Source organism: Cetorhinus maximus, chromosome 5 (assembly GCF_964194155.1).
Source record: "Cetorhinus maximus chromosome 5, sCetMax3.hap1.1, whole genome shotgun sequence".
Lineage (NCBI taxonomy): Eukaryota > Metazoa > Chordata > Chondrichthyes > Lamniformes > Cetorhinidae > Cetorhinus > Cetorhinus maximus.
In genome coordinates, this window is record NC_135883.1 from 165,225,135 (window position 1) to 165,240,821 (window position 15,687).

General features: G+C 41.9%; 1 protein-coding gene across 9 annotated transcripts in view; it reads right to left on the bottom strand.

Annotated features, from left to right (window-relative positions):
- Positions 1–15,687, bottom strand: part of disp1 (dispatched homolog 1 (Drosophila)) — a 457,303-nt gene that overhangs the window by 309,971 nt on the left and 131,645 nt on the right. Inside the window, exon 1 of one of the 9 annotated variants that reach the window (XM_078542766.1) lies at positions 13,429–13,490. The exons of the other annotated variants lie outside the window; for them this stretch is intronic. The gene's annotated coding sequence lies outside the window, so the exon portion shown is untranslated. Of the gene's footprint in view, positions 1–13,428; positions 13,491–15,687 lie in introns of those variants that run through there. 9 annotated transcript variants of the gene reach the window in all.

A 15,687-nucleotide genomic window follows, 5' to 3' on the forward strand; every position in this document is an offset into this window, starting at 1 on the left:
GCAACAGAGCCACCATTGTATTCCATGAAGTAATATTTAATCAAGGAGGATTCCTTCTTTCAATTCTATGTCCCTAATTCAGAAATATTCTCCAGCTGTACATTCCTACACCAAATATTATTCAGACACCAGGTTATTCTTCATTTACTGCTCCATTATCCATGGATTTGCATTCAATTCCTACGTCCTTTCCTCCTCTCCCCTAAATTCATCCACTTCAGCTCACTTCTGACAATCAAAAGCTTCTTTCTTCAACTCGGACCTTCACATTCCACCCTCAAGCTATTAGTTTCCCCTTCCTTCCCCTATTGCTCATTGTCCTGATTTTCCCAAACTGTGTGAAGTCCTTTAAGGTATCTTGATGGGGCCTACAGAAAGTTTAAATATTTTTCATTTGTTGAGTTGTATGCTAAAATGTGTTATAAACAGGGGCAGGAGGGGGGGGGAATTAATTATTTGATATCTGCTATTGGCTCTGCAGGCTTCGCAGATAAGGATCAAGAGGTTTAACAGGATTCATCATCAAAAATCTACTGGATAGAGTTCCTGCATAACAGAAAATTATATTCCAAAACAAAAAAATCAAAACATTCAGACTCCCAAAGTTGAAAGACTGCATCTAGGAGTTGAAATCAATGTTTACTGTCAGAATAACCATTTTCAGTCTAAACCACTAGTCACTAGTTACAATGAATGTGATCAAACATCACTTCCAAAATTAGCTCAAATCAATTCACCTCAAGACTTTTCGTCAATATTCCATCTCCTGTGCTACAGTTCTATCCAATAATTATTTGGCTCTATGAACAAGAGAAAATATGCTGCCTTTGCAGTGATAACTCTGCTTCTGATAGCAAGGAGTTCAGATAGTAGACATTATAAAACTCACATTACTACCATCATTCCCACCACCAAACCGCCAATCCCCAAGCTTAACCACAATATAATTAATGAGGTTGTATTGATTAACTCAAAGTTTTCAATCTTGACAGCACAGTACTTATTCAGGCCTGCAGCACCGGACTGCTAAATGAAGTCCAGGGGTGAAGCGGAAATGCTAAGCCAAGTGCCCAGGGCAAGAACAGAAGTTTTACATTAGGCAGCAATAAATATATCATATCAGCTTGTCACAGCAGGAATCTGGAGCAGAATATTGTTCAGTTCCCCAGTTTCACTTGTGTCACTATTTAACATTGCGCCACCAATAATTTTTCCATCATCTTGCCAAATTCTATATATATATATATATATACACACACACTTTTTAAACTGGAAACCCCATCACCCTTATCGAAAGGTACCGACTCAAGCAAGTGTACACTCCACTGTGCCAGCCTCCATTCAGTACCTCACCCAAGCTGCATGTAAACTGCACATGTAAAGCTAGTGTTATAAATGCTATATTTTATAATACGGTTTTAAACTGTCCCTTTTAATTTAAGTTAAAACAGAATGCCCTGGAAAGGGGGATAGTGTGAAGTTGTATTGAACTCTGCCTGGTGACAAGCCCATGTGATCTGATTGCCATGGGGACAAAGGGGCCAATGCCAAGCCCTATTGAAAGTCAGGTGCAAGCTTTAACACCTGAACACAATGGAGGAGCAACCGGCCTTGCTACATGCAGACATACAGGACAAAACTTTCCAGTCCCCATGGAGGGGCCGGCGAGCCATTGAAATCTCCGTTCACACTGGTGGGACTGGAAGATCCCACTGGCATGAGGCATTGAAAATTCCAGCCACTGACTCAGTCAATCAAACAAAATGTTTCAGGGGGAGACGACCCACAACAGGCGCTGCTACGCCAGGCAGAAGAAGAGGACTGCTTTTGGGTTTGTCATGAAACTAATACTTTTCATAATATTACTGTCAGTTTTTGGTTGTCAGTAGAATCGATTTAATTAAGTTAGAGTCAGATAGACTGTAAGGTTGAAATTAACAGAAGAAGTTTGGTGTAAAAAGGCATTTGAAATGCTAATGAGTAAACATAGATGAGGGCAGCATGCAGAGTGTGAAGGAAATTTGCATTTTAAGATAAGTGGAAAGGTGTTTGGGTTTCAAAGGGATGGTAGGATGTTTACAACTAACAAGATAAATAGGACAAGATTATGATGTTTATTTTTCCCAAAAGGAAAGAGACCATATTGACAACATGAAAGATTTTTATATTATGGGAAAAATAAATTTCCAAAGACCTGTAGAACAATGGAATTTACGGATTAAAGAGAAAGAAAACATATATAAAGAAGGATAGAAGACTATGTGGGGTGTGGCCATGTGAGATTGAAACGTACACAGTGTGAAGTAGTCCTTGGGGAAAAGCGTCCAGCCACTTTAACAGAAGTCTGCTGTGTCCAGTAACTAAAGTTGTATTACAAGCCTTTGGAATTCCACTGCCAACCTTGCTGGGTTGATTTTATAATTTCAAATCTTTTTTGGACTGTTGCCTTAAAGGGGGTATCTAGTTGGGAGCTTGTTTATTAAGACTAACTAACCGTGTAACTGTAATCTTGTGTGTTTATTGTTTTGTTTTTTATCTTGTGTTAATAAATGTTTTAACTTAATTTTAAAAATCTCCAAAAGTGTTAGTGGACTCAATTCTTCGGAATTCAGTGCATAAACCTTCCCATAAGAAATACAAATTGCAAAATCATTATAATAGCATGGCCAAATTTCCCTTGTGGGTTTAGTCTGCCTGGCACTTAACACATCATAACAGGTTAATCACCAAGCAGAGTGCTGGTGAGGGCAGAACCCCCTGTTCAAAGGAATGAAGCTTGCTGTGGAGAGTTGGAGATCAAAAATTCACCAGAGTGTGTCTTGCTGCTAGAATTGCATTCAAGTATACTCAAAGTTGAGTGAAGGAGACTTTGTTTAAAAGGACACTGAAAGATTCATCCTGGCTGGCAGGCAGGCAGGGAGAACAGACTGTTGAATCACTGAGAAACATCCAGGACATTAAATACAGGCTAATTATCAGTTGAGAATTTGTCATAACATATAAACATGGCATGGGGTTTTCAGCTATGTTAAGAAGTTAATGAGGATACTTTTCCTGTAGTTTAGTATATTAATTGCCTACTAAGTAATGTTTAGTCAATGTCGATTTTAGTGTGTGTGTTACAGCAAAAGTCTTAAAATGTGGGATCTTGTCTTGTGATCCTTTGCGTAGGTCACTGGAAAATTCATATCTCTTTTTTAAAATTATCGGTCTCTACGGGGATCGTATCACTAGACAGACTGTTCAAACAAGGGTGGATTATGACATCCACATGATGTTAACAAATGTGCATGATCCAGATGCAGTCACTAACAAGCACTAATAAGCAGAAGCTCTGGTCAATTTTTTCCTCCCTTGTCTGAAGTAAGCGGTGGCCAATTGTAGTCACCCTACCCTCAACCTGGCTGATGTCAGCTAATTCATCATAGGCTTGAGACCATGGCCAGGATGTTCCTGTTGGCAAGCGAGGGGCAGGGCCCGCTCGCCGACGCGTAGAATGACGTGCGGTGACGTTGGGAGGAATTCCCAATGCCACCGCGTCCCACTTAAATTTTCAGGTAGGCGGGGGCTCAGCAAAATCAGCTGTGCACCCGCTGACCTGTCAATGGCCAATTCAGGCCATTGATAGAGTCATTAAAGTAATTAATGGACCTGCCTGTCCAACCTTAAGGTTGGTGGGCAGGCCAGGAGCCCTGGCGGGCATTAGAAAAAGCATGAAACCTCATCCATGGGCGGGATGAGGTTTCATGTAGGTTTTGAAAAATTAAATTGAAGTGTTTTTAAAAGTTATGGACATGTCCCAACTCATGTGACAGTATCACATGAGGGGACATCAGAGAATTTTTTTTTTCTATTTTTAATATACAGCCGATCTCCCTGAGGCAGCACTTTGCCTCAGGGAGACGAGTGCGCTCTTTTGTGCGCATGCGCGAGAGAGCGCACTCTCGGCTCAGGGAATTCCCCCCACCCGCACAGGGAGCGCATAGCACTTCCGTGTGGACATCATCTGGGCGGGCCTTAATTGGCCTGCCCGCCATTTTACGTTTGGAGGCTCCGATCAGAGGCACGCCTCCGCGCGCCCGCTCTTCAACTTCCCCCCCGACAAGGGGAAAATTCTGCCCCATGGATAAGAGCTAACATGTCTGTATAACTTCAAGATATGCATTTATCAACTCGTACATCGGTTAACATCACTTCTTTCAGTTGTCAGCCTGACTCAGTTGGTGCACTCTCAATTTTTTTAATCTACTGACAGAGCTACCATGTTTGTGTAACTTCAGCAGATATGATGGGCGGAATAGCCTCCTTCTGCGCTGTAACAATTCTGTGATTCTGTGCTTTACCAACTCACTCATTGGTTAACATCACTCCTTTCAGGAGTCAGCCTGACTCAGTTGGTTGTATTCTCAACTTTTTTAATCTACTGACAGAGATGAGTATCACAGAATCACAGAATTTTAACAGCACAGAAGGAGGCCATTCAGCCCATTGTGTCTGCACTGGCTCCTCAAATGAGCATTATGACCTAGTGCCATTGCCCTGCCTTTTCCCTGTACATTGTTTCTATTCAAATATTCATCTAATGCCCTCTTGAATGCTTCAGTTGAACCTGCCTCCACCCACACTTCCAGGCAGCGCATTCCAGACCCGAACCACTCGTTGTGTGAAAAAGATTTTTCTCACATCACATTTGCTTCTTTTGCAAATCATTTCAAATCTGTGCCCTCTCGTTCTTGATCCTTTTACGAGCAGGAACAGCTTCTCCCTCTCTACTCTTTCCAGCTCCCTCATGATTTTGAATATCTCTATCAAATCTCATTTTAGCCTTCTCTCCAAGGAGAACAGTCCCAACCTCTCCAACCTATCCTCATTGCTGAAGTTTCTCATCCCTGGAACCATTCTTGTAAACCTCTTCTGCATTCTCTCCAATAATATGACGCCCAGAACTCTACACAATACTCCAGCTGAGTAGCCACAGGTTAAACTTATAAAAAAGGGAAACCTTCCCATAATCCCTGAAAGTAATTTAACAAGAGTTCAAGGTATTGATTCAACATTAATTTAATATATGCTTCAACCCTGGTCATCTATATGTGACACTCCCAATGTATTCCAAACAGTATTTAGCCATCTCAACTGGACCAAATATTTATAAAGCTGTTTCTTTTAAACACTAGATACTTCTGATGGGGAATTGCTTGTACATGCTTGGTGATATTGCAGTCAAGGCCTCTAATCCTAAAGCCTTTGTTAAATGGCCTGATCACATTCATGTTACTTGTAGATGTAACATTCCCGGAATGTGATAAGTGATTTGCTATTCTTCAGAAATCAGCATTTTTACTACCTCTGGGACTTTTTATGCCAAACTGCAGTACTCGGACTGCACATTACACTGCATGCACCAACAGCAGAGATGTTTACAAGATGTTGCACCAAAATTTGGCCTAATCAAAAGTCCTGACTCCTTAGAAAGAAACAGATTAATTTCCCTTTGCTATTGTGCAGAGTTTGGGGTGTTACTTAACAATCAAAACTGCCTTCCCTGGTTTTATCTGATTTTCAGGATTTTCTGTAATAACTGATAGACTCAGTCAATACCACCATATTGCATTAACTGGCTGTGTACATTTTTATTTTCATATTATAACAGTTTATTGAAATTTTTATTTATTTTATCACATTAATTACTCTTCCCCCTCTGGTTACAGTGGTTCTGTTTAATGATGGAATTGGGGAATAATTAGAGAAATAGGATCTGTAGGATAATGGTGTATATTAGACTAAGTCCCACGAAGGGATAACTATAATAGTTTATGATATCATAGAAGGAAGTGACATATACTAATGTGATCTGAGAGTCCAGGAGAAAACAGCATGGAAAGAAGCTAGTGTAAAGGAGTGTTCTCATAACTGTAAATCTGTTACAATAAAGTTAAGAATGTTTGCAGCTGGCATTGAAATTAATCCAACCTAACAACACAATAATATAGACTCAGAAGGCAATGGCAAATGAGGAAGACTATTTAGTTCATCCGTCCAGAAAGGCCCACAGACCCTCCATTACAGAATCCAAGAAGGTTATGCTGATCGGATTGGATGAAGGTGGATAACAGACAACTTCTGGAGCCAGCCATGGCTCAGTTGGTAACTCTTGACTGAACCAGGTGATTGTGGGTTCACATTCCACTTCAGGATTGACCACAAAAATCAAGGCTGACATTTTAGTGCAGTACTGAGGGAGTGCTGCACTGTCAGAGGTGCAGTCTTTCAGACATTAAACCAAGACCTTGTCTGGCCCCCCAAGTGCATGTAAAAGATCCTATGGCATGATTTTGAAAAAGAGCAAGGGCCTTATCCCCAGTATCCTGGCTAACATTTATCGTTCAATCAACATCACAAAAATAGATTATCTGCTCATTATTCCATTGTTGTTGCAGGAGCTTAATGTGTGCTAATTGGCTGCCATTTTTCCTACATTAAAACGGTGACTACACTTCAAAAGTACATCATTGGCTTTAAAATACTTTGAGATGTCCAGTGTTATATAAATGCAAGTCTTTATTTTCTTTCTTTTTCACAAATACCAGCATAGACCATGTACTATAAAGAATATTGTGGATCAGTCATAACTTTATACCAGAGATAACGTTCACGTCCATGACCTTTTATCAGTTCTGATGAAAGGCCAAAAACCTGCTTAGTTAATTCTGATTTTCCCTCTATAGATGTTGCCCAACCTGCTGTGTATTTCCAGCATTTTCTGTTTTTATTTTATAACAAATTTACTCTACTTTATTACAGAGGGGTGGCAATGATAAAAGTCAATAATGCTGTAATATTACACTCCTGGTCACGTCTGCTGTTGTTATGGTTTCCATTAAAAGGGAAATTCTTGTGAAAGTCAATCGAGCACCCACTGCAGCTAACAAGACAGTGTTTGAAAAGAAGGTCCTGAGATAGCTATGTGAGGAAGTTGGCTTCAAATCACCTCCAATATGGCAAAGGCAATTTAAGGTTAGAGTGCCAAATGCATGTTTTAAGTGCGCCTAATTTTAAGGAGCCTAATACAGAAAGGCCACATTTTGATAGCTGCAGGCTGGTTGGTAACAGTGATTCTCCAGTGACTTTCCCCACAATGAGGCAGGGAAAGAAGGTAAACAAAAATATACATTTGGGGATTAAGGGGTTTAAGTCAAACCAATAATGCACCGTGCATCAAGAAGAAACACAAACAGTGATAGCACAGAGGAGGCCATTCAGCCCATCGTGTCTGTGCCAGCCACAAAAAAAGCTAATCAGCCTACTCCCACTTTCCAGCTTTTGGTCTGAAGCTATCTAGGTTACAGCACTTTAATCTGAGGCCCTCTATGCTCTCTCAGGCAAATGTAAAAGATCCCATGGCAAGACTTCAAAAGGGAAGCGAGAGAGCTCTCCTGAGAGAGAAAGCAAAATTGTACTCTCATCCCATGAATTCACCCTCCCAACAGTTCACTTCAGCCTGTATCTGGAATTAATAAGTTATTCATGCCACAGTGCTTTACCATACCAAATGGAAGTGTTTAAATTACAATATGCTTAGTGAGGCATCTCATTTCCCTCTCTCTCTATTACCTAAATTGATGCCATATTTTGCCTTTATTGTTTTGCAGTGTCTGCAGGCTGATCCATGTTCCAGCAAAACAAAACTATTAAAATAAAGTCCGTGCTAAATTTTATGCTACTGCTGTACTTGGGACTAGGAAAGGGAGAATTATTTTTGAAATTCTTCTCATGGTTTATCAAGAAACAAACCATAAAAGCCACAACATCTGGAAAACCTGCTAAAATGAGATTAATGAGATTTGGGACAGCTGCACAGATAAAGTATTATGTCAATCCCTTTAGGACATAGAGGAACCAACATTCATAACAAATTCCAAGAAGTGATTCTTCATGATTAGAAAAAGGCTAAGCAGCCACACCCCTAGATTTTCTCTTCCTCAGGCCCCCGCTTTATTACTTGGATGAATTACATCTCCCTTTAGTACCCAATATAATTCTCTGATTTTTCTTAATTACTTGCAGTTTTTAAAAATCTCCCTTCAGTACTCCCAGTATTTGGATGTCACATAGGACCAGTAGGCTACTTAACCTCTCAAACCAGTTTTGTCATTCAATGGGATCATGGCTGACTTGATGCCTAATTCCATATAACCATCTTTGCCCTATATTTCTTAATATCTTTGGTTAACAGGAGTCTATGAATCTCAGGTTTAAAATTAACAATTGGTCCAGCACCAATTGTTGTTTGCGGAAGAGAGTTCCAAACCTCTACCATGCTTTGCATGAAGGAGGGTTTCCTAATTTCACTCCTGAAAGCACTGGATCTAATTTTTAGACTATACTCCTTAGTGCCCAACCAGAGGAAACAGAGTACAGAGAAACTATCTGTTCCCTTTAATATCTTGAAAACATCGAACAAATCACACTTAACCTTCTAAATTGGGAATACAACCCTAGTTTTTGTAATCTCTCTAGGTAATTTAACCCCTAGAGTCCGGGTACTATTCTAGCTGCATTCCCTCCAAGGCCATTATACCCTTACCAAGGTGTGGTGCCTAGAACTGCTCACAGTACTCCAGGTATAGTCCAAGCAATTTTTTAAAAATATATAGCTGTAGCATAATATCTACCCCCTTTTATCCTAGTTCTCTACTCAAAGACCAAACAGTCCATTAGTCTTTTTCATTATTTTATATACCTGTCATGACATTTCAATGATCCACGTACATGGACACTAAGTCTCATTGAAGCTCCATTGTTTCACCATTTAGAAAGTATCCTTTTCTATCCTTTTTGGACCAAAGTGGATGAACTCACATTTGCCTACACTGATCTTCATTTGACACCGTTTTTCCCCATTTAAATCTGTTAACAGATCTTTGTAATTTCAAACTTTCATCTACACTGTTTAGAATTCCACTTGTGTCATTGGCAAATTTGGATATATAGCTTTTTATCCCATCAAAGTTGTTCACAAATATGAATAGTTGAAGACACAGTATAGATCATTACATAACAACAATAGTCACTTTCTTCCAATTAGAGTATATGCCATCATCCCTACTTCTGTCTCTTACCAGTCAGCCAATTTTCTAACCAGTTCAATGATTTGTCTTCAATTCCATGAGCTACAACTGTAGCCAGCAGACTCTTATGATGTGTTTTATCAAATAGCTTCTGGAAGTCTATATAAATAACATTCATACACATTCCCATGTACACTAGTTTAGTCACTGCTTAAAAAAAAAATCAGGTTTGTCAGACAGGCAGACCCTTTATAAGTCCATGCTGGATCTATCTGATCAGCTGAAAATTTTCAAGGTGTTCAGTCTCTCTATCGTTAATTAATGACTCTAGTAATTTCCCAACAACAGGCGTTAGGTTAACTGGTCTATAATTCACTGGTTTCCCTCTCACCTTTCTTAAATAATGGAGTGACACACACAATTTCCTAGTCTAAAGGAACAGTTCCTGAATTGAAAGAACCCGCCAACCTACTTGCTTTAAAACTTTGGGATGGAAACCATTTGGCTCCTGAGGATTTGTCACTCTTCAAGTGCCATTATTTTGTTCATTACTATTACTTTGTTTAAATTAATTCTGCTGAGTCCCTGTCCCTGTTTGAACATTAGTTTCTTTGGGATGCAGCATGCTGACCTACTCTTAAATACTGATGCAATTCAACGTCTATTTCCATGTTTTCATTGATAAATCTGTTAGCAGTTGAGGGGCCCACATTGCTCCTGACTACCCTCTTTTTCCTAATATAGCTTTAAATATTGGTATCCTTGCTCTCCTTCCAGTTATTTGAATTGTCAGTTGTCCCTCGATTCATGGATGATGTCTACGCAGGGTCTTGAATTTCTGCCATGGTCTTCATGTGGTTGAACAGGTTGAGTTTTGATCCACATATCTTTGGGCACGAGGTAGGATGTCCCATGAGGTAGTGGGATCTGGAGTGCAGTACTTACTTTCTTTCCTTCTCAGCCGCTGCTCTGCCTCATCATTAAGGCATTGGGACACAAAGCACGATACAGCTTGGACAACTTGTTGCCATTCTGAACAATTGGTAGCAAGCTCCTCCCAGTCATTAATGTCAATGCTGCCATGCCTCAAGGAGAGCCTAAGGGGGTCTTTGAAGCATTTTCTTTATCCTCCCTGGAACACTGGCCTTGAGAAAACAGGATCTGGGGGGTCGGGGGGGGGCGGGGGGGACACACACACCGTTTTCAGCCATCTGGACACTGTCCAGTCCATCAAAGTTGATTTTGCAAGAGTTTTGCCTGTGTGCTTGTGGACCTGACTTCAAGAAGGACACTAGGTTTGTTTGGTCCTCACATTGAATCCTGTAGGTGCAGCTGATGGAACTTCGAGGGCTGTGTTGCTGATACACAGTCCAGGTCTCACTGCAGTACAGGATGTAGTGGCAACAACTGCTCTGTACACTTTCACTAACTTGGAGGTTTTTGTTATCAAACAGTCGCTGCTGTAGTTTGTGGAAGGCCAAGCTGGTGCAGCTGATCCGATATTGGATCCCCTCGTCATTGGTGACTGCCAGGAAATGGGAAGTGCTCAACATATTCCAGACTCTCTCCTTCAACATGTATGGGAGGTGGAATATTTGGTCGACCAGGTGTAGGTTAATATACGAGTTTTGTTTTGACAACATTCACAAACCGAATTTCTTGTATGCAGAATTGAAGACATCAAGACTGGTTTGTAAATCTGGTGCAGAACAGGCAATGACTGCAGTCATCTGCAAACTGTAGATTATGGCCTAGATTTTCAGCTCGGTGGGCAGGCATGATCAGTCGGCCCAGGATCGGCTGGGAAACGGACCACCGGCCGCGATCAGCTCCCGACCATGATTTCACGCTGGCTGGCCGTTAATTGGCCAGCCAGTGTGAAGCGTGCTGAAAAGCTCAGCGCTGCCAAGGTGGGAGGGGGAGGAGGGCGGCCGAAGACATCAACACGGGTGCGGTTGAGCGCTGAGAGAAAGCTCCCTGAAGGCAGACAGCTACCTCAGGGAGCAGCAGACCAGAAAACCATGAAATAAAGTTTTGAAAATCAGAAAAAAAATGTCCAAGCATCACAATCAGGCACCTGAACTTATAGATGATAAAAATACTGTCCGCAGATTTTTATTTCATTTAATAATGGAAACCTCATCCTGCTTTTGGATGAGGTTTGATGAAAAACGAAGAGTCCGCCTAGCCAATTCACCCGTCCGCTAGCCGTAAGGTCAGACGGGCCATGAACAATCGGATACAATTGCACTGTTAATTGTCAGTGGGTGCACTTCCAACTTTTGCGCATGCCGGCTGAGCGAAATATCGCACGAACATGGGATGACATCAAGGCGCTCGCCCCATGTCTTTGAGCACTATTTTATGCCCACTCGTGTCAGGCGCACCCACCTGCGAGGTGTAAAATTCTGCCCCATGTATATCTCTGATGGTCAATTTAGTTTTAGCATGGAGGTGGCTGAGGTTAAAGAGTTATCCATCTAGACAGTATTTCATACTGACACCAGAGGGCAGTTGATCTTTGATGGGGTGAATAGCCACTGTCAAGTAGATTGTAAATAGCAGAGATGAGAATAGTCATAGACAAAAGTTCTGAAAATTAGTGGCCAAAAGCAAAAAGGTCTGAAAATTATTTATTAATCATGTAATTATAGGATTTTTTATGATCTGTAGTGAAATGCAAATGCTTCTAAGCCATTTCAAATAGGTGGAATTATTAGACTTCAAGTGGATAAAAATACTAGTTTTTCCTTTGTTTACCTTTTATTACCTTCAAGGTTGTGGACCAATGCCATTGTCATCTGTTCCCATGACAAACCCTGCTCCCTAGCCACCAATTTCATCCCTCTCTGAGGCTAAACCAGATTGTCCTGACCCCAAGATGAGCTTCCAATCATATATCTGCATAATCACTAAGATCACTTATTTTCACCTCTGGAACATTGCCCATCTCCATCCCGCCTCAGCTCATCTGCTGCTGAAACCCTCATCCACGTCTTTGTTACCTCTAGGTTTGACTATTATAATGGACTCCTGACTGGCCTCCCACATTCTATCCTCTTTAAACTTGAGGTCATCCAAAACTCTGCTGCATGTAACAAGTCCTGTTCACCTATCGCCCTTGTGCTCACTGATCTACACTGGCTCCTGGTTAAGCCTCTACTTTAAAATTCTCATCCTTGTTTCCAAATTCCTCCATAGCCTCGCCTCTCCCCATCTCTCTAATCACAACTAGCTCCACAATCCTCCAGGATATCTGTGTTCCTTAAATTCCTGGCTCTTAAGCATCCCTAATTTTAATCGCTCTACCGGTGTTTTTTTTATTCTTTCACACGATGTGGTCATCACTGGCTAGGCCAGCATTTTTATTGACCATCCCTAACTGCCCTTGGCTGTTGCTGCCTTCTTGAACTGCTGCAGTCCCTGTGGTGTAGTTACACCCACAGTGCCGTTAGGGAGGGAGTTCCAGGATTTTAATCCAGCGACAGTGAAGGAACAGCGATATATTTCCAAGTCGGGAGGATGAGTGGCTTGGAGGGGTGGCCATGCCTTCAGCTGCCTAGGCCCCCAAGCTCCAGAATTCCCTCCCTAAACCTGTCCGCCTCTCTACCTCACTTATCCTCCTCTCAGACACTCCTTAAAAACTACACCTTTGACCAAGCTTTTGGTCATCTGTCTTAATACCTTCTTCTGTGGCTCAATGTCAAACTTTGTTTTATAATGCCTCTGTGAAGTACCTTAGGACATTTTATTACATTACAGCCCCTTTACAAACACAAATTACTGTTATGTACAGATAAACTTCGAATCACTGTAGCGAATTTCTCCAAACAAATGGTGGCAGATATAATCTGCAAACTAATTCAAGCTACGTTTCTAAAATTCATATTTTTGCCTTGTTTTGCAAGGTTTGCTAAAACAAAATTACAAATTGAGCGCTATGTCTTCAATCAATGCAGTTGCTTATGTTAATTTTCAATGATGCAGTTCAACTTACCTTGCTGATTAATAAAGTAAAGCAGCTTAAGAGAAGAGAGAGATTAGGGTACAAATAGAGGAAAGACCGACTACCCAGTGTCTTTATAACCAAGAAAACAAATTTGCCACACTGAAGTTCAGCAAAACTGTCCCCCACCCCTAAACTCACATAGCTGGTCTGAGAGAGATGGGCCTTGGCCCGAAAGCCAAGGATGCACAACAGTTTGAAAGGGAGCTCTCATCAGTCGTTGCCTCAAAGGGAATCAGGGGTTATTGGGGAGGAGATTTAAAAAAAAATGTTTGCCCAGGGCAGGCCTGACCTGGAAAGTAGATGCAATCAGCAGGGGGAAAAGGGGAAATAAAAGCTGCACTGTTGTACCTCTGCATGATGCTTGCGAACTGCACTGTCTGGACGTTGGCTGCTAGCTGTCCGATTTCCTCACAGTCAGGAGGCCAAGCTCAGGGATGTCCCACCCGCCCAGCCGTCTCACGGTCCAGGCCACATGCGATCTTGAAACTGTGCCTGCTCTTTGTGACATTCGCACACCGTGATCAATCCCTCCCTCTTCATCCAGCAGCTTGCACTCGGCACCACATCTGACAAAGTCAACAATTGCAAGGGCAGCCGGGGCAGGCACGTAGTGCACAAACATCCCCTTCTTTCAGATTCAATAGCAAGACTGTTCCCTTTCTGTTGTTGCTTTCGTAACTGATATATTTCAAATAAAACTCTGGGGAGGCAGAGGTCAGAGAAAAAAATTAAAAGGGCAGAATTCCATGATCCCAAAGTTGGAATTCTGACAAATAGGAGAAATTTGTCACTTCGGAAATAGTATGGGAGCTATCACACAGCCTTGCTTGACTCCAGTCTGGATTTTGAAGGCATCTGTTTTGGATCTCCCACTCGAGATAGTTGCAGACTTATCATCATTGTGGTGAAGTTTCTTGGACATTCAAATCTTTGTAGCGCAATCCACAGAGCCTCACGATTTACTGAGTCAATTGCTTTGGTCAGGTTGATGAATGCAATAAAGAGTTCTTGGCAATAGAAGCTGAAAATACTCAGTGGGTCAGAGATGAGGGGTATAGACAGAGTAAATGCGAGTAGGCTCTTTCCACTTAGATTAGGAGAAATAAACACGAGAGGACATGGCTTTAGGGTGAAAGGGGAAAAGTTTAGGGGGAACATTAGGGGGAACTTCTTCACTCAGAGAGTGGTGAGAGTGTGGAACAAGCTACCATCTGACGTGGTAAATGCGGGTTCACTCTTAAGTTTTAAGAATAAATTAGATAGATACATGGATGGGAGGGGTCCGGAGGGTTATGGACTAGGTGCAGGTCAATGGGACTAGCGGAATAATATTTCGGCACAGACTAGAAGGGCCGAATGGCCTGTTTTCTGTGCTGTAGTGTTCTGTGGTTCTATGTCTTTTTTTGCCTCGACCAAGGATTCTCCCCACCTGCCCCCCACCATGGTTGACAGGGCCCTTGACCACATCCGCTACATTTCCAGAAATTCTGCTCTCTATCACCCCCCACCCCTTTCCCTCCCTCCCAGAACCACGATAGGGTTCCTCTTGTCCTCACCTTCCACTCCACCAGCCTCTGCATTCAACTGATTACTTTCTACCAATTCCAGTGTGATGCCACCACCAAACCCCCTTTCAGCATTCCGAAGGGACCATTTCCTCCGTAATACCCTGGTCCACTCCCCGCTCATCCCCAAAACCCCGTGCCCTTCCCTTGACACATTTCCAAGCAAACACAGGAGATGTAACAACTTTTACCTCCTCTCTCCTCACCATCCAAAGCATCAAATATTCCTTCCAGATGAAGCAACAAGTTACATGTAGACGAAATGCAGATTGGGTGACCACTTTGCAGAACACCTCCATTCAGTCTTCAAGCACGACCCTAAGCTTTTGGTGGACTGTTTTAATTCTCTGCCTTGCCCTCACACTGGCATCTCTGTCCTTGGCCAGTTGCACTGTTCCAGTGAAGCTCAAAGTAAGTTTGAGGTTTAGCACCTCATCTTTTGATTTACAGCCTTCTGGACTCGACACTGAGTTCAAAAATTTCAGGCCATAAATTCTGTCCCTCTCTCTCCCCCCCTCCCCCTGATTTTGTTTACTTTGCATGTTTCAGTTTTTCTCTTATTTTTGTTTTCAGACAGCTTTACAGCTGCTCACAGCATATCTTTTGTTCCTTTTCTTGCCCTATCACCATTCCCTTTGGCCCTGTAAGACTAACCCATCTGTCATTCAATCTCTCCTGCCTTCCACCCTATCACAGACCTTCCTTTGTCCTTGTCCCACCCACCCCTTGCTCAAATCCGACATCTCTCATCTTTCCCAGTTCTGAGGAAAGGTCTTCTACCTGAAACATTGACTCTGTTTTTCTCTCCACAGATGCTGCCTGACGCACTGAGCATTTCCAGCATTTTTTCGTCTTTGTTTCAGGTTTCCAGCATCTGCAGTATTCTGCTTTTCGAAGAGTTAATGTTGTTGTTCTGGATATTTTTCTTCGACTTATCTGACAATAAATGTTGGAGGTACCTCGGGATGGTCTAAATCCATACTGTGTCTCAGGATCTTCCTCCTTCCTCTAAATACTGTACACACAGTACTTAGAAGTTACA